Source organism: Periplaneta americana, chromosome 8, assembly GCF_040183065.1.
Source record: "Periplaneta americana isolate PAMFEO1 chromosome 8, P.americana_PAMFEO1_priV1, whole genome shotgun sequence".
Taxonomy (NCBI): domain Eukaryota; kingdom Metazoa; phylum Arthropoda; class Insecta; order Blattodea; family Blattidae; genus Periplaneta; species Periplaneta americana.
This window is the reverse complement of record NC_091124.1, coordinates 10,828,863-10,849,704: the sequence shown is the minus strand read 5'-3', so window position 1 is coordinate 10,849,704 and position 20,842 is coordinate 10,828,863. Positions and strand designations below refer to the sequence as shown.

Here is a 20,842-nt window from a genome sequence, read left to right as displayed (position 1 = left end):
GAAGTAGTCATAAACATTCAAAATGACGTTTGTGCACTACATTAGTAGTATTTAATTTTAAGAATCTTTCAATCGTGTAGATTTTTAGGCGTATTAAGGGTCCTTACGAAATTATAATCAAATACAATAGAATTTTTCATATAGACAGTCCTCTTTCATTGACGTCATTTTCTAGCCTAGGCCAGTTTTCCGAACCCACGCAGCCAGCAAATCAGTTGTTGCGAGCAGACAGTTTTAAGCTCTCGCTAGACGTTGTAAAGTAAAACGTAGCATCGCGTCGCGTCTGATTCTGTGTGCACCCAGCCTTAGTTTGCTAGCTAGCTACAACTGAAAGATCAAGTTTGGTTTCAGGAGATAACGAATGGCCTGTAGGTAACGTGATTCATACAAGGGAAAGAATGAACACCTCTAACAAACATAATATCAGTAGGCATTATTCATTATAAAGTTAATTTTACTGGGTTATATTTGGTCAAGGATTATGCTAAGAAAGTGGCACTAGTTTTCTGTTTCCATGGTACCTACCACGAGTAACGTGACAATTACGGGAAATCCTTTCATGTCAAATCTTTATAACACTAATGTATGACTATAATAATAATAATAATAATAATAATAATAATAATAATAATAATAATAATAATAATAATAATAATATATTTATTTGTTTATCCTGGCAGAGTTAAGGCCATAGGGCCTTCTCTTACATTCTACCAGGTCACAAAGTATACAAGCAATGAAATTTAACAAAAAGTTAAATAACAGGATACTAATACATTACAAAAAATAATAGCATAACAAAATCGACACTAAACACTATGAAAATACAGTGAAACCTCTCCTTACGGACACCCCCAAGATACGGACACTCCTCACATACGGACCGATTTTTATGTTCCAACTGAAATAATATAGAAATAATGATAAATTTAACTCTCGTTTACGGACACCCTCAGACACGGACACGGACAGCTGTTTCACAGTCCTGAAGCTTGCTTTATCTCCTGACTGCGGACAGAGCTTGGATTTCAAGACATAATGTGATACAAAAATGTAAAATTTAGTTTTGGAAACTGTACAGAAATTCCTTAACATGAAAGAAGACAGTAAGGATCTCATAGGCTACTCCTTGTTAGCTGGAAGCAGGTGGATAAACAGAGTCTTAAAATTTAACCTGTCTGATGGTTCCAAGGTTTCCGCGGTCGTGAAATTGTATTCGACACATGATGGGGTTAGTAGGATTATTCTCTTCACTTCAATCAGTTGTACTTTATCGAGAGACATGGCACCTGAACATAAAGGTTAATTTGAAAACTGTAAATTACAGTACTGCATAACTGTAGACGTAGAATAAAATTACCTTGCACAGTACCGTATTTTCCTTTTTCGGTCTTATCTACTGTAGTTCAAAGTTGCAAAAAATTTACTGTAGTACAGTAGACTGTATTTAGAATTAAGCTACAGTAATACATTTCATTTAAAGCGTGAAGGGATACATAACGCATATTATAAATTTACTGTTAGATTGGGGAGCCTCCCTCCTAATTAAGGACACCTCCCAGATGCGGGCAGATTGTTACGTCCCTTCGATGTCCGTAAATGAGAGGTTTCACTGTAATATCATAATAGAAAAAAATAAAATACAGATCTAAAGATTTGAATACAATAAAAACAACTCTGTTAGTACAAATAGTTAACGGGGAAAACGTATCGTAGAATAAAACAAATGCTATGTAATAAAAATTTTTCTCCCCTTGTAAGTCAAGTATAGATGATTCACATCAAAATCTAGAGTTATATGGAGATATGTGATCACGTGCAAGGAATAAGCTATATTTCTCACCAGATGTCTCAGCGATACATTTGCTGTGCGCAAATTGCATGTCTAAACGAGTTTGCATGACCGTGTAAACGGTACTTTAAAGCGAAATAATGAACTAACAAATTTAAATTTCTCTCTCTTCCACTTCCCATATGGAGAAGTCATTAAAACTCTTGTTACACGATCATAGATTTATCGGTAGATTTTTAATTCGCATACTACATTTCGAAATATTTCTGCATGTTTGTATTTTGTGTAAGTGTGAAAGAAAACATAGAAGGGGAGAAGGGAAAGAAAGAACGACAGAAAGACAGGCAGAGAGATGGGGGGGGGGGAACGTGGTAAAGAACAGCCCTAAGTCGCAGAACTTTGGCACGACATAACATTTCCCTACCTCCATATTCAACTATTTACTACAACACACATTCACTCATGCAGTTTTCACATTAAGTTCGCTTCGTGGGTGATAATTTTTACGATCAAGATTTTATCTCTGGACATGCAGTCAGATTAGAGAGAATAAAAGAAAAACAATCTCACCTCACGAATGCCCCAGTCACATAACCGCAGCGGTCCACGTCGGTGCAAAGAATCGATTGCTGTCTAATAAATATGCAAATCTAAACTGTGTGATCCAGTTTTACCAGCACACGTCTGATAGAAAGAGTACAATGAAATTAACACCCAAGCTATATCTAATAAGAGTACATCCAACAGAATTGGCTTCATTAATCAAATATTCTCTTTTCAAAAATAGTTTCTGCCATTGCAACAAAAATTGAAACGAAAAAAAAAAAAAACAGTGCTTGTAAATAGCACACTGCAGCTGAACTAGCAGAGTTCACACCTGAAATTCAGAGGAATTGAGATTGATTTCCTGCAGAAGAGTGAAATTTGAGACATTTGAAAATGAACAATTTCTCAAATTCTATAAAAAAAAAAAAAGAAAATAGGACAGTCCCATTGCTCACATATGTATGTATGTATTTATTCACACTGCAATGGGTATATACCCGGTGGCAGTGGTAACTAATTACACTCAATAATGACAATAATAAACTTATTAATTAAAAATACAATTAATGATAATACTAATAATTAATAATAATAATAATAATAACAACAACAGGGAATATACTAAATTAAATGAAACGATCACTTAAAATAACATTTGAAATTTTCTAATTTGTATCTTAAAACTAAGATCGAACTAAAACCCACGAGTATATGTTCATATCTGCACAAGTACCTTTCAACATTACACTCATTTCGCTGTCAACTCACTCACTGCACTGGAACTACGACACATTTCATAGATTCTATCCTGATTTCACTAACACTTCAAAAACATTTCACTGTTCAAATTCTTTGCACTGCCACTATAAACTATAAAGCTTCACTGACAGGAACACGTTTCACTTACACAGCACACTTCACTGACACGACATACTTCTTCACTGATACAACACACTTCACTGACACAACATACTTCTTCACTGATACAACACTTCAATAACAACATATCATTTACACCCTTTAAGTACTGTGTATAATTACCGTCTATTAGTAAGGTCCTTAAGCCTATTTTTAAATACATTTTTGGTTGTTGGTAAAGCAGTTCAGAAATATAGAAAATGACTATACTTCGTTCCGTAATGTTTTACATGAGATGTAAACATTGCCGGCAGAAGGGGACAACACACAAAACTATACTAAATTTCTAGGACTTTTTATAGACTCCAGTTTAACATGGGAAAAACATATCGAATATATATGCACAAAATTATCAAGAATTGTATATTTATTAAATAAATTATTGACTTGCGTTTCTCAAAATTATTTAAGATGTGCCTACTTTTCGTTCTTTCAGTCGATAATTTTTTATTTATTTTATTTATTTATTTATTTATTTATTTATTTATTTATTTAACCTGGTAGAGATAAAGCCATCAGGCCTTCTCTTCCCCTCTATCAGGGGATTACAACTACAATATTAAGAATACAATTACAATTAATATTAAATTTACAGATAGAATAAAAATCAAAGTACTAAAAGATTAACTGATTAATAAAAGCTAGACAGTTTATTGTAAAACTTAAGAGGAGAGAAGCATTTCTTTTATTTATTAAGTACAAATTAAACCTACTCTACGCAGTAAGAAAATGCTTAATAAGTTTGCTTTTGAACGCTACTAAATTACGACAGTCTCTGATGTCACTGGGTAGGGTATTCCACAAGCGCGAGAGCGAGATTGTGTATGATGATGAATACGATGATGTCTTATGTGTTGGTATGGCTAGTATGCGGCTATTTTGCGTGCGTGTGAAAAGATTATGATACGATGACAGGTAACTGAAACGGGAGGCAAGGTAGGTAGGTATAGAAGTGTGAAGGACTTGGAAAAGGAGAACAAGAGAATGAAAATTTCTACGTTCGTTAAGCCGTAGCCAGTTTAGAGTTTGGAAGGATGGGGTAATGTGGTCAGCGCGACGGACATCGCAGACGAAGCGAACACAAGAATTATGAACACGTTGTAATTTTTGCGACTGGTTGACATTGAGGTCAGTCAGTAGAAAATCACAATAATTAGGTATGCCTTAATTTTTTGGGGAAATGGTAGCAAAATTGGGAGTGTCTTGATTTTGCAAAAGAAAGCCATGTCAATCAAACTATCTTTAACATTGTCGACCTCTTTTCAAACAAATGACAGATATTGACTGTCATAAATTTATATAATACGACCTAGTCCTTTACACTCGACAAAATATAGACAATTACTCATTAATAGCCAATATACGTGATCATGAAATTATAAATAGTGAACAAATTAATATTCTATACTGTAGATTACATAAAACTAGTACAAACTTTTCTGTCATGGGGATGAAATTATACAATAAGCTTCCCAGTCAATATTATAAGTCACCAATCAATAGTATCAAAGCTACATTTTGTAATTGGCTTTTAATTAATTCTTTCTACTCTGTAGATGAGTTTCTTAACATAAATTCATACGAAATTGTTTTTAATAAATAAAGTTATTTACATTAGTTACAAATATTACATTGAGAGTGAAGTCTTTTCATCAATTTTAGAGTTTCAAAATGTTTTGTGTTTTCATTCTAATTAAACTTTACTGTTTTCAATTATATGTGTATTTCCAAATGTATGTTTTTTTCTTCCCTTCTGTATTATGACGAAACCTATCACTGTATGTTTAATGGCTTAATAAATTGAATTGAATTGCATTGCTATTCAACCAATGGCAGAAGTCTTATTCCACGCACAATGGGCCCAACCATGCCTAAGTGTAAAAACGCAAACTAAGATAATAACTAGGAATGCGCACAAATGTGCAGATTGTATAGTTATTGTGCGGTTATTCTTTGCTGTAGTCTTTCAGAGACCTTGTACTGTTGGAACATACAGAGAAATGATAGCGGTTACAATGCTTCTCACATAGATAAGATAGAGAACCTATTAAAGTTGCTGATGCTCGTCTGAGAACCTGGTAATGTTCATGGTTGTCATATTTTCGCTGACTGTACTACTAAACAAACACCATCTAACTTATTATGTAATTCGTGTCATTATGATAATAACAATATACAATAACCAGACCAATGTTTGCAGTCATAGTAGTTCAATAATTTATAACACAAATAATGTCACGTTTTGTTGAACTTAGAGAGTTAACTCCACACAGTGCAATCGACGATGGCTATAGAATATTTGAATTGAATCAAAAGGTTCGTAATAATTTTATTGGTTATTATTCTTACTTACTTACTGGCTTTTGAGGAACCCGGAGGTTCATTGCCGCCCTCACACAAGCCCACCATCGGTCCCTATCCTGAGCAAGATTAATCCAGCCTCTACCATCATATCCCACCTCCCTCAAATCCATTTTAATATTATCCTCCCATCTACGTCTCGGTCTCCCTAAAGGTCTTTTTTCCTCCGGCCTCCCAACTAACACTCTATTGCATTTCTGGATTCTCTCATACGTGCTACATGCCCTGCCCATCTCAAACGTCTGGATTTAATGTTCCTAATTATGTCAGGTGAAGAATACAATGCGTGCAGTTCTGTGTTGTGCAACTTTCTCCATTCTCCTGTAACTTCATCCCTCTTTTTTTTATTTTTTTTTGTTGGTTATTTAACGACGCTGTATCAACTACTAGGTTATTTAGCGTCGATGAGATTGGTGATAGCGAGATGATATTTGGCGAGATGAGGCCGAGGATTCGCCAGAGATTACCTTGTATTCACATTACGGTTGGGGAAAACCTCGGAAAAAACCCAACCAGGTAATCAGCCCAAGCGGGGATCGAACCCGCGTCCGAACTCAACTTCAGACCGGCAGGCAAGCGCCTTAACCGACTGAGCCACGCCGGTGGCTTTCATCCCTCTTAGCCCCAAATATTTTCCTAAGCACCTTGTTCTCAAACACCCTTAACCTATGTTCCTCTCTCAAAGTGAGAGTCCAAGTTTCACTACTATAAAGAACAACCGGTAATATAACTGTTTTATAAATTCTAACTTTCAGATTTTTTGACAGCAGACTGGATGATAAAAGCTTCTCAACCGAATAATAACAGGCATTTCCCCATTCCTAGGCTTATTTGAAGGATTCGTAACAAGCTGCTTTTTACGGTGATGGGTTGTTAGCCCTTTGCCCAACACCCAAGCTGGAGGACCACCCCTCATCGGCTGTCCGCGACTGCTTATTCAATATATTCACAGCTACCCTCCATATCTGGAGGCCGTCTCAGTTTAGATAATAGGATCCTGACAATTTTCTGCTGACAATGAGGGCATTCTTTCGACACGAGAGGTTCTTTCTTTCTTTCTTTCTTTCTTTCTTTCTTTCTTTCTTTCTTTCTTTCTTCCTTCCTCTCTCTGTCTCCACGTAGTTTCTACAGTTTATTTACCTTTCTTCGTTTTTCTTCTGTCTTCTTAATATCTACCTATTCGTCCATTATGTATTCGATTTTAATTTATTTCTTCTTTGTCTTCTTTTTTTCTTGCTATCCTTTTCCCTTTCCTCAAATTTTCTGTTCTGCTTTGGGTCTCTTCATTGTTAATTAATATTTGAGGTTAAAAATTCGCTCCGGCGCCGGGGATCGAACCCGGGTCCTTGGTTCTACGTACCAAGCGCTCTGACCACTGAGCTAATTCAATCCACAGCACCGGACCGAAATCTCCTCCTTCAGTGTTTCGCTTAGTGGCCTGACTCCGAGTTAGGCATATATGTTGACGTTTCTCCTCAAATATTAATTGTCAATATAACAGATGTTATTCTGTAGGACAAATTAATAAAACATATATTTAATACTCTTCACTGTTGCTCAGTAATTTGCTCACTCTCCTCATTTAAATATTATATTCCTTGTATTCTTTACTACCTTCTTTCTTGTTTTTTAAACTAGCCTTTCTTTCGCTCTTATTCTTTTCCTTTCGTCTCTTCTTAACCACCTCGTTTCTTTTTACTCTTCGTGCCTCAACCTTTCATTATTCTTCTCAAGAGGTACGTGGGACTGCCTGTATATCGGACCTTAGCGCAGACGGCCGCTATGGTTGGTACTAGGCAGACATCCATGCGAGAGCAGAAGATTCATCTCCATATTAGAAATAAAAAATCTACATGTGAATAGTTTTGCTACGCTACATATCTTTACGTATTAGTTCCCTTATTCTCCTCGTATTCCCCTTCTTCTCATTGTATTTCCCTTATTCCCCATGTGTTTCCCTTATTCTTCTTGTATTTCTCTTATTCACTTTCTACTCCCCTTGCTCTCCACCTACTCCCATTCATCTCCTTGTTTTCCCGTTGTTCCCATTGTATTTCACTTGTTCCCCTTGTACTCGTCTTATTCTTCTGGTATTTCTCTTAGTCTCCCGTTGCTCTCCTTGTATTCCCGTCATTATTCTTTATTCCTTTTCACTCCCCTTCTATTTCCATTGTTCCTCTATAATATTGTCCCTATTTGTCTTATAATTCTTTCCTTTACCTTGTATTTCCCTCATTCTCCTTATCTCTTCCTTGCTCCCCTTATACTCTTTTTGTTTTCATCGTATTGCCCTTGTTCTCCTTGCATTCCCATTCTTCTCCTTATCTTCCTCTTATTCATTTTGTGTTTCACTTATTCTCCTTGAATTCGCATTGTTTTTATTCTGTTCTCCTCGATATTCTTTCATTTTCCTCGTTCTCCTTGTTTCCCTTCTTCTTGAATTCCTCTGTTCTCCTTGTATTCCCTTCATTCTCCTTGTCTTCCTTTCTTTCTACTTTTCTTTCGATCATTCTACTTGTCTTCCTCTTGTTCCCCTTACCTTTTCCTTGTTTTCCTTTGTTCTACTTTACTATGTTGTTCTTCTTGTCTTCCCCTTGTTCTCCTTATCTTCCCTTCTTTCTATTTGTTTTCCTCTCGTTCTTTGTCTTCCCCTCGTTCTCCTTATCTTCCCCTCATTCTCTTTGTCTTCCCCTCGTTCTTTGTCTTCCCCTCACTCTCTTTGTCTTCCCCTCGTTCTCCTTATCTTCCCTTCTTTCTATTTGTCTTCCCCTCGTTCGCTTTGTCTCCCCCTCGTTCTCCTTATCTTCCCTTCTTTCTATTTGTCTCCCCCTCGTTTTCCTTATCTTCCCTTCTTTCTAATTGTCTTCCCCTCGTTCGCTTTGTCTTCCCCTAGTTCTCCTTATCTTCCCTTCTTTCTATTTGCCTTCCCCTCGTTCGCTTTGTCTTCCCCTAGTTCTCCTTATCTTCCCTTCTTTCTATTTGCCTTCCCCTCGTTCGCTTTGTCTCCTCCTCATTCTCCTTATCTTCCCTTCTTTCTATTTGCCTTCCCCTCGTTCTCTTTGACTTCCCCTCATTCTCTTTGTCTTCCCCTCATTCTCTTTGTTTTCCTCTCGTTCTTTGTCTTCCCCTCGTTCTCCTCATCTTTCCTTTGTTCTACTTGTATTCCCTTGTTTTCCTTGTACTCCCATTGTTCTCCTTGTCTTCCTTTTGTCCTCCTTGACTTTTCCTTTTCTTCTTCCCTTTCCATTGTTCTCTTTTTATTTTCTTGTTCTCCTTTATTCTCCGTTTTCCTCCTTGCAACCCCCTTGTTCTCCATGTCTTCATCTTGTTCTCCTTGCATTACCTGTACCCTTTTTCTCAAATTATTGCCCTTCCTCTCCTTGTATTTTCCTTTCTGCTTGTAGTGCTACTCTTCATCTTGTATGTTCATTCGCTAAAATTAGTGGCTAGAAAAGCTTGCATTTTTGTATAACTCTCAATTCCCTAGTTACTCCGACTCCACTTACTGAGGAGATAGACGCAGTTCTAAGCCAAAAAAAATCCCTTATTTAGGCTTCAAGAACCCAGCATTATGCAGTCTCACGCTCGATTTCTCGTAACGTGGCAGCAACACGTCTTCCGACAATCACCTAATAGAATACGGCGCATCTGACAACGAATATATATTCATGACCCGAGCTGGCCTGCAATTTTCCTTCCTTCGGCAATCTGAAACATTAACTACATGGTGTGACTGTGTGGCCGTACGAATATTTACATGGTCCAACTGAATTACATTTGAACGCATTGGCGTGCAAAATTTCGGTTCACAGCAACGGGATACTCGACAGATGCAGGCGTTGCAAGTTACAATATGTGTATGTGCACATAATAGTTTGGCGAAGGCCCCCTCTGCCCTCCGGGCCTCTTGCCGTTACGTAACTTGTTTCAAAATTAGCTGCTGAATCCGCCTTTTGCAGCTGCTCTCACGTCAAATTAATGTTATCACGCCGCCATTTCAAAACAAGCTCGCAACGCTTTTGGCATTGCATTCTTTTTCCTTTTTTTACAACAATACTAGATAAACAAGTGACGGGCTACGAAACGCAATACGAAGTTTCATTAGACATTCTGTACATTTCCTGGCCGGTCGTAAAAACTCGTGAAGCAATAAACCAGTGGAAAAGTAAATCACTTTTTCTTTGCATAAATATTCAGAAAGAAAATAAATGTTATGTATTGAAGGAGTTTTGTGTAGGACTCATAAAAGCGATGGCTTTTGAGGAAAAAGGATATGGACGAGCCAATAAAATTATAAATGACGTAACCATTGAAAAAGTTGGTATTTTCCGTTATCTGAGCTACAATACATCTTACCACAATACTGCAGATGCGTCACGGAAAGTACGCAAATTCTAATACAGTATATTACAATAGACGACACCATAGAAAGGACTTTTAAAACATTAGGCCGATAAGTAATGCGGCATTACCTCGGATTTTTAGGCTCGAATAGGATAGACTGCAATAATTTTATGTAAAAATCCCAAAATGTATGCAACACGAGTAACTCTCGAGCGATAATATTGCCTAAAACGAGGTGCATTAAAGAACGTATGTTTCAGCCTATGCTGAACGAGCCTAAAAGTCCGAAGTCTAAATTTATTTATAATTTTGACAGTTTATATCGTTTACATTCTACTAGTGGCTTGTGCAGCAAATGCTACAAACTAAGTTCATTAGACGTTGAAATACAAATTTTTCAGATTTATTTTCAATGAAGAATACCAGATATTTTGAAAGTTATTTGCTTCTATAATAATGAAACATACTCCCTTTGAATGTTTTTATGCCAAATACTTTTTCTTGAACTTATCCACCTACGTTTTTGAGTTTCAACACGAAAACGCAAGTAACAATGTCAGGATGATCAGTGGGTTTTTAATGTGGGAGTAAAGCAACAGTTATTTCAGGTCATTGTGGATTGTAGGTAAAAGTTAAAAAAATAGCCAGGTTTGCTATGCTTTCGAACAATAGGCATAGCATCTTGGTATCGCTTGAAATGTAGAGGGTAAAATCATTTTATCCTGGTAAGAGATCTTGCTGAAATGACCGGAAGACTAAAAAATTTTGTAGGCCTCTTATTTTATCAGTAAGTAATACCTTTTGATCTTTCCTTAGGAACTGTATTTTTGCGCTCTCTCGAGCCAATACTGAAGAGAATGATGCATATAAATATCTACATCATACCACCATTAAGTATATGAAAAAGACCCAACCCCACTTGATTAATAACTATGAAAATTTTCATTTTTAATAACAATATTATTTTACGTAAGTTTTGTAGTTATATACTACGTAGCCGTCACTCAGTGAATTATAAAAATTAAGATCTAATTTCATATATTCTCTACATCTACTTATATAACCCACAACGTTTCACTTTCATATCATCAATATAGCATTAATATGTATAATTAATGAAAAATAGTCGCATCATGGCATTAACTATAACAATATTTCATTTCTGATGGTAATAATGTCATCAAACCACCTCAAGTTTTGTAGATTTTAATATCCAATACACGGCTATACTCAGAAAATTACACACCGCAGAATCAAACTTGTAAATTATTTTTTAGCAAGTCTTGAAGATTTTAATAACCAATTGAATTTAAACTCTAATATGTCATCAATCGTGCAGGCCATGGCCTTCGTGTAATAGTCTATTGTTTATTGTAGTGTGTGTTTTGTTTTACTCTGAAATGCAATTAATTAGTTCTCAAAACTGACGAAAGATGGATTTTGGAAAATAGGAAAATGATGTAGGAAAATTGACATTTCACTGAAAACTACAGTACTATTTTTCTGAAAAACTTTGGGTTCCAAGTTTCAAAATGAGAGGTCATTCATTAAAATCCATTCAGCCGTTTTCTCGTAATTCCCATTACCAGTTAAAATTATATATATAGATGTATGTAGCCTATGTAATTAAAACGATTTTACTCGTTCCATAATATCATCTATGGTTACAATTTAGTTCTTGTATGATATTTTTTCTCTAAGGAAAGTGTATTACAAAACAAAATCTCGAGACTCTGCAATGCTAGACGAAGTCGAGTTCGAGATAGGGGTACATAACCTTATGACTCAGAAATTGTGCTCAGGATCTCTGTATTGCTGCTGGACCACATGTTGGCACCTGTTGCCAAGGTTACCGTGCGCTATATGGTTTAATTGTGTGGACAGCAAGGGTCATTATGCGGTGCTTATTGGTGTTACAGTGGTATAGGATTTATCTAGCGTAAGGACAACCCACAGAGAAGCTTATTTAGGAGATTGGGGGTTTGACTCCTGAGGAAAGCTAACCCAACCTAGCACGTTGGTAAAATAACGACTTTACAACAATAGGAACCGCGGTTCGATCACGAGGAATCTAAGGATCGCAGATGTTTTTGTTATGACAGTTCAGTTCTGCACACCATCAGTAGACTATGTTTTTTTAGTAGATTATTCTACGACGCTGTATCAACATCTCGCGTTATTTCGCGTCTGAATGAAAGGAAGGTGATAATGCCGCTGAAATGAATCCGGGGTCCAGCACCGATAGTTACCCAGCATTTGTTCATATTGAGTTGAGGAAAACCCCGGAAAAAACCTCAACGAGGTAACTTGCCCCGACCGGGAATCGAACCCTGGTTTTGCGGCCAGACGCGCTAGCCGTTACTCCACAGGTGTGGACACTAGACTATGTTTCGCAAGACTTAAATAATAAAGCTACGAATTATGACATATATATATATATATATAAGGATTAAATTTCAACAAGACGAAGACCATGCTCATAGGAAGAAGAGTAAAGAAGGTAAACACGCGAATTCTAAGCTTCAAATACTTGGGGTGTATTGTAAGCACATGAGCTGCTGCCAGGAATTCAAAAGACGGACAGCAATGCCCAACGAAGCTTTTAATAGAAAAAAGAGCATCTTCTGCGGACCTCTGGAAAAAGATTAAGGAAGAGACTAGTAAAGTGCTTTGCGTGGAGTGTAGAGAAGTGAAGAATTTATTTTAGTAGCTTGTTTTACGACGCTTTATCAACATCTCAGGTTATTTAGCGTCTGAATGAGATGAAGGTGATAATGCCGGTGAAATGAGTCCGGGGTCCAGCACCGAAAGTTGCCCAGCATAGAAGTGAAGAAAGGCGACTAGAAGCATTTGAAATGTGGATATGGAGAAGAATGGAGTGTATGAAATGGACAAACAGATTAAGAAATGAAGCTGTGTTGGAAAGAGTAGGGTGAATGGAATGGAATGGAATTTAACTGAGGTGGGCACGGATGCCCAGCACTGCGACATATTGAGATCTATTGCACTAACCCTCGATATGGAATGAGTTTGCATGCCACAGATCCCCTACGCGCACCGCCCTAACCACATGACTCCCTTAACGACCGGTCCTTACAGCCGACAGAATCCATATACCATTCCTGCTTCGGCAACGTCCACCAAGACCTCCCCTGTCGGTCCGAGGCAAAACTCCTCCCCCGAGTAGGTGCCATTGCAGAAGCCATCCAACATCTCTGAACTACATTCCACGGAGGCTGGTCGAGAGAGTCAGCAGCTTCGGGAGGCCGCCGGTAGAGTGATCTGAAAAACCAGAAACTGAATGATACGGAAAGGATGATGAGGGAGGAAAGGAAGTGGCGAAGATGAGTGGGGTTCCAATCTCCTGAGAAAGTTACCTGATATTCATCCATAGGAAAAACCCCGAAAAAACCTCACCCAGGCAACTCGTCCTGACCGGGAATCGAACCCGGGAAAGAGTAGGGTGAAGAAAGAATAATGTTGAAACTGATCAGGAAGAGAAAAAGGAATTGACTGGGTCACTGCCTACTGAAAGATGCACTGGAAGAAATGATGAACGGGAGAAGAGTTCGAGGCAGAAGAAGATATCAGATGATAGACTACATTAAGATATACCTATGGATCATACGCGGAGACTAAGAGGAAGGCAGAAAATAGGAAAGACTGGAGAATGCTGTGTTTGCAGTGAAAGACCTGCCCTTCGGCGGAACACTATGAATGAATGAGTATAGACTATCATATAAGGATAATTTTCAAGCTTACCACCATATGTCGGAAGCTTTTGGTGTAAAAGGTCTTATATATCGGAGTCAGATTTCCGCATTACTCACCGTCCGTGGTGTCAGATTTGTTTTTTCACATTGCTCCGCTCCTAATTCGACTATAGCAGTGAATAATATATACAGAGTGATTTATATAGAACTGACACATTTCTTTCATTAATTGTTTCAAAACGAATTGTGCTAGAGACAACTTATTATACCTAAAATGAAGAGGAATTTTGGGAGATTATTTACCTCTATAGCAAATGTTGAAAATGTCCTCCATCCTGCATAAGGCACAAGTCAACACGTCGTTCCATGTTACTGGCCACTCGTTGGAGGACTCTGTTGTTAGCTTGAATCTCCTGTGTGATGTTGTGCTTCAGATCGTCCAATGTCTGGAGACGTGTGACGTAAACCCTGTCTTTTAAGTAACCCCATAGAAAGAAGTCCGGCGTTGTCAAATCCGGAGATCTCGGTGGCCACAGGTTCCTGGAAATTATTCGGTCGTCACATAACCGGATAAATGGAACCATGCTTCATCTGTGAACCATGTGATGGATAATATGGCAGGATTTTGCACAATGAACGGCTGAAACCAACGACAATAATTCAATCTTTTTTCCTTATCTGGTTTCTGTAGCTGATGAACAACCGTAACCCTATATATGGCTTTAGGCTCTCTGACACATTGAGTAGGTGTACCCTGTCTCCTGCGACAAACGTCTTAATGATTTTTTGGGTGACTGCTCCAGTCGTGCTCTTACGTCAACAACAACCGTAGGAAGCCTAGATGAACGATGCTTGCCCTTTTCACTCACCAGAGATCCAGTTGTTTCCAATTTGTTTACCAGTCCCAGTATTGTGTTTCTTTTGGGAGGATTGCGAACACCAAATTCTCTCTGGTATGCCCTTTGAGTAGCTGTGGCCACCGAAATCTCCGGATTTGACAACGCCGGACTTCTTTCTATGGGGTTACTTAAAAGACAGGGTTTACGTCACACGTCCCCAGACATTGGACGATCTGAAGCACAACATCACACAGGAGATTCAAGCTAACAACAGAGTCCTCCAACGAGTGGCCAGTAACATGGAACGACTTGTTGAGTTGTGCCTTATGCAGGATGGAGGACATTTTCAACATTTGCTATAGAGGTAAATAATCTCCCAAAATTCCTCTTCATTTTAGGTATAATAAGTTGTCGCTAGCACAATTCTTTTTGAAACAATTAATGAAAGAAATGTGTCAGTTCTATATAAATCACTCTGTATTTTGAGAGGTAAGAGTATTCGTACATGCTAGAAAACAATCGTTCAAAAATCTTGAAGATTGCCAAAATGGCAATCATATCAAAATCATCTATGATTTTCGCACTGTCATCATCTAAAACATTTAATACCTCGTAAACTACTCAACATACGTTTACGAACAAGTACTTTTGAAGAAGCTCTAACGATGTCTAACAACATTCAAAAATGAAATTTATTAAGCTATAAAAACAGTAATTAAAAAATTCATAAAAGATTGTCTCATGGTTTTACAATGACGAGTCCACACCTGTGGAGTAACGGTCAGCGCGTCTGGCTGCGAAACCAGGTGGCCCGGGTTCGAATCCCGGTCGGGGCAAGTTATCTGGTTGAGGTTTTTTCCGGGGTTTTCCCTCAACCCAATACCAGCAAATGCTGGGTAACTTTCGGTGCTGGACCCCGGACTCATTTCACCGGCATTATCACCTTCATATCATTCAGACGCTAAATAACCTAGATGTTGATACAGCGTCGTAAAATAACCCAATGAAAAAAAAAATACAATGACGAGACTAAATGCCACACAAAAAGTAAGAAAACTACCGAAAACAGAATATGGAGGCATAGACCGAATACCGTACATTATGTGCTGAAAGGAACGAAGATTAAAATAAAAAAAATATTTTGACCTCACTGAAAAATTCCCCCTAAACAACGGTCGTATTAGTTCTCCTTTCTTTAAAGAAAATTTTCCTCTTTGTGGCCAACCGCAACGACGTCAAGATGAATACAGATAATAGAGGCACGGCCCAGGATGAGCACACGTGGTCAATTTCACGGTTCGGTCAACTTACTTATAGGTAGGGGGATCCCAGAGATCGTTATACACGAGATTATGTGGCCAGAAGGCTTGTTAAAATCCTGGTGAGATCTTTAACCGCAAAATAGCTTAATAATTAGTTTTAATGCAGCAAAACCCTCTGGTGTGACGGTTGTCAATAAACCAGACAGTCTTGCAGAGCAGCTAAGAAATTATTTACGCCCGATTGTATAAACCATTTAATCTTAGATCAGAGGTTAAATTGATCCTTGTTTCAGCTGAACTTGGAATTTTGTGTTGTAAAAAGTCTAATCTGAGATTAATTTGTCTCAAACTAAAGTCAACTTTGACTGAAGAAATTTCTCCGATTAAGTTAGATGATCCAAGTTCAGTTATTTCTTTTCTGTTTGAAATATACGAGTGACAGATTGTGCAAATAAAATATATTATTATTAATATTAATAGATATGTTAGGTACATTTACATATATTTCTTTCAATTTCTTGCCTTAATACACAAACATTCTTATATTTTATAAGGCTCTATCTGTTCAGCAGTATCAAATAACATAACCTATAATTATATTATGTTTATAACAACCATTAATAATTAATGGATATGATAGGTACATTCATAAATGTTCAATTAACTGTATTACTAAATGAAAATTGTCGTTTTATACAGCTTTATTATGTTTAGCAGTATCAAACACCATAACATGATAACAACTTGGAGAACAGTCAACCTTCTTCTTATTGTCCGCCATTATTTACATCGCACAAAAAAAAAACCAATGTCTCCAACAGAGTGTAATACGGAAAGTCGCCAAAAAGTAGTTGTAAAGTCGCTAGATTTCTCATTATCAACAAAGAAAGATTAAATTTTGTCACTATGGGGTGCTAAAAAGGTCACTAAATCCCTATTTAAGCAATATAAAAGTTAAAAGAAATTGTTGTTGAAAAAGAGTTAAAATCGCTAGATTGGCAACACTGAACAAACCTGTAGAACATGGTCCGCGCATCACGTATTTCACCTGTTTATGCGATGTTGCCATATCCTTTTCACGTGAACTTAGATTGCATTTGAACCAAGGTAATTTGATCGCAGAAAAGTTTTATACAATAGAAAAAGTGTCTGAACTCGGTTTACTTTTCGATCTTCGATCAAAGTTGATCTTTAGTCAGGGAGTTTTATACAATTGGGCCTTAATCTCCCAGTCAGTTAACTATGGTCTGTCCCGGGCATCTGTGAAGTAGAAAGTGGTATGTGGGAGGACTAGGGCCAATGACTGCTCTGGGGGGAGGTATTGCTTGAACGAAGCGACCAATCGCTTGCAGGGAGGGGATAATTTCTGAATTCTACTCTATAGTCCCGTCGCTCTAATTTCCCGCAGCCAATCACGTTGTAGGTCAGCTACATTTAAACGTGTGCGTCTTGTGATTCGCTGATGAAGATGTCATGCATTTCCTAATGCTGGATAAATACTTAATATAATCACCCGCTATTTTGGCTCTTTCGTTGGCGATCGCAGAAAGCACACGAGGACGTTATTTGCCGATCAATTATTTGCTGAATTACAGTGCGTTTGATTTATTATCATAGGAGCTACGACATGATAATGTTTAACGGTGTGGCAAATAGATTCCTCGTCTGGTAGCTCGGCAACGAAAGAACAAAAATGGCGAACGATACTACCTACCTAGACTTTATAGAGCCTTCACTTCCTAAGACGTAATCAAAGAGGAGGAGTCACGCCGGGAATAACAGCGTCGCGACTACTGTGTTCCAACCACGAGAAAGCCTTTCCGGACTGAAACACAGGGAGGTGATGCTGTGAATGAATCTTGATGTCATAAGATGTCATAAGGTCACACACGTGGGTACTCGTTTCTCTATTGGCTAGCTCTCACAGCACAAACAATAACATTGACACACACATATTGATACTACCCTAGTTACAAAATTAGATCACTGTTAATCTCCTGGTCTTTTAATCTCTCCATACATATGCAGGAGAGCGCATGGTTTTTAAACTGACATAACGATAATATTGTCTATCTACTTCGCTCCAATAGATGACGCAATAGTAAGCACATTCCTTTCACGGTTGATCTCCTGGTTGGAGAACAGCAGGCTATACCTTCTACCATGAGCATCTTACTCCTTAGAGGATTCAAGCTGATGCTGCCCGCAATACACAGATAGACTCTGCCCCCATAGGCCTATATGGGTGAAGTTACTCTACAGATGCCTGGGACGGACAATCAATCATCCAGTTAGCCAGTCAGTCTCTATTTACTTGAGGTAAAGTCAACGCCATTGCAGGCAAAATAGGTCCAGAGGACAGGAGGAGATTAAAATCCCTACTTTTATATACAATCGACATTAATTGCAGTAAGCATGTAAGCTTAAGTTCTTCGTGCTCACCGCCTTAGCCCCCAAGGAAATTCCCCGAATACTAGATGATTGGATGACTGCTCACTGACTGTTTGGCTGAGCTAGATACCTTAGTCAGTGATCAGTCATCCAATCATCAAGTTTCCAAGTCAATGAGACATACTCCCTCTCTTCCAAAATATGGTATAGAAAGATGTCCTTTATTCGTTCCAAAATATGGTATAGATACATTTTAAAGTCCTCAATAATATAATGTAACTTTAATACATCTTCTAGATACTTATTTGTTTGATAAATTAACAAAAGAAAAACTAATAAATAAGACATATTTCATTCTGTGTGATGTCAAATTAATAAAAGAAAAAAAATCATTGTTTTGAGAGAGGCAAATTAATATAAAACTGCAATAAATTAGAACCCGTTTTTATATTATTCTTGTGCCTTAGATGTTCTATTCAACATTGACTGGGTTGGTGTTACATTTTCTGCAACACCACAGAAGGTGCCCATTTGATTTCTGTTCATAATGAACTATTTAAATTTTTATAGTTTGATGCACTACAGAAGACTAGAAACATTCACAACTGCACTGTCTGATAGCCCCTTCACTACTGAACAGAATAACACACCGCGAAACATTTCTTGCGCTCATACGCAATAATCAAACTTGTTTTGTTTGTTACTGTACCATATTTTGGAACGGAGGGAGTATAATATGTAAAGAAGACCAACTACTCATCACTCGAAATACTTGAGTGGTTACTGGACTTGAATAATGAATAAAAAGAAATTATTCTTTGCTCTGATATAAGCCATTCGTTATTTTGCGAAACCTACCTGCGCTTGAGGGGAAGCAGAAAGGGGACTGAGAAGCTTCCCTTCCTCCCTACGCTTCAGCTTGCAGCTAGCTCTCATATCCTCACCATAAGGTTCTTACTTTAAGCTACAGCGTACACATGCATTTCGTTTCATGAGATAACAAATGACCTATAAAAGCAAATTCTCAACAAGAGAATAGTTGAATAATTTCGAGGGAAAAATTGTTCTGGGGCCAGGTATCGAACCCGGGACCTTTGGTTTAACGTACCAACGCTCTACCAACTGAGCTACCCGGGAACTCTACCCGACACCGATCCAATTTTTCCCTCTATATCCACAGACCTCAAAGTAGGCTGACAACCGTCAAGCAATCAACTTCGAGTGCACACTAACTCCGTGTGACTTAAATTGTGGTTTTCTGTTAACGAACAGTGACGTGTATTATGCAAATCAAGATTTCAGGTATAACTCCCTGTAAAGTTGATTTGAATAATTTCGAGGGAAAAATTGTTCCGGGCCGGGTATCGAACCCGGATCCAATGGATCGGTGTCGGGTAGAGTTCCCGGGTAGCTCAGTTGGTAGAGCGTTGGTACGTTAAACCAAAGGTCCCGGGTTCGATACCCGGCCCCGGAACAATTTTTCCCTCGAAATTATTCAAATCAACTTTACAGGGAGTTATACCTGAAATCTTGATTTGCAAGAGAATAGTTATTCTCGTTGGAGAAGTTACTTAAAATTTCTTATGTATAACGAGTCAAGTAATTACTCCATAATTTTTAAGTAATCTTAGTAGATGATTGATATCTGAAGATTAAAATGACAGATTTTGTCGGAGCATTACGACGTATGAAAGTATTTCAATCAAGGCGGTACTCCTTCAGATGTTACTGTACATTGCTGTAACGTAAAGAACGAAACTGCAGACATAGAAAAGTAGTCTATATAAAGCAAGGTGGGAATCCTTCACATCTGTAATTCATCAGCCAATCAATAAGTGAGTCAGTGAGATGAGTCAGCTGATAAGTTAATTATCTAATTAATCAGTCAATCTGTTTTCATTCAACCAGTCAGGCAATTATGATGGTAGTCATTCAGACAGTCAATTTAACCAGTAGAGCAGTCAGTTAATATGCATATCAGTTAATTAATCACAAAATCAGGCAATCAAACGGAAAGTCAAAACATCGTAATTAGTCAATTTCCTATTCAGTGAGTTGTCAGGAACTCTAGTGTTTTTCTTTCTTTCTTTCTTTCTTAACAGACTTTAAATTGGATAGCCACAACAAGCATAAATTTCTCCTGCAGTATCGACATAGTTCACTCAAATGTTGGTTGCTTGACGGTTGTCAGCCCACTTTGAGGTCTGTGGATATAGAGGGAAAAATTGGATCAGTGTCGGGTAGAGTTCCCGGGTAGCTCAGTTGGGAGAGCGTTTGTACGTTTAATCAAAGGTCCCGGGTTCGATACCCGGCCCCGGAACAATTTTTCCCTCGAAATTATTAAAATTATCTTTACAGGGAGTTATTTCTGAAAGCTTGATTTGCATAATACACGTCACTGTACGTAACAGAAAACCACAATTTAAAGTCACACAGAGTTAGTGTGCACTCAAATGTTGGTTGCTTGACGGTTGTCAGCCCACTTTGAGGTCTGTGGATATAGAGGGAAAAATTGGATCAGTGTCGGGTAGAGTTCCCGGGTAGCTCAGTTGGGAGAGCGTTGGTACGTTTAACCAAAGGTCCCGGGTTCGATACCCGGCCCCGGAACAATTTTTCCCTCGAAATTATTCAAATTAACTTTAAAGGGAGTTATACCTGAAAGCTTAATTTGCATAA

The 20,842-nt window shown here is 37.9% G+C and overlaps 2 non-coding genes across 2 annotated transcripts; both read left to right on the top strand.

Moving 5' to 3' along the window:
- The first annotated feature begins 19,567 nt into the window (after window positions 1-19,567).
- TRNAN-GUU (transfer RNA asparagine (anticodon GUU)) lies at window positions 19,568-19,640 on the top strand. Its single transcript has one exon. It is a non-coding gene; the product is annotated as a tRNA-Asn (tRNA).
- Window positions 19,641-20,413: 773 nt separating this feature from the next.
- On the top strand, window positions 20,414-20,486 carry TRNAK-UUU (transfer RNA lysine (anticodon UUU)). Its single transcript has one exon. It is a non-coding gene; the product is annotated as a tRNA-Lys (tRNA).
- The last annotated feature ends 356 nt before the right edge of the window (window positions 20,487-20,842 follow it).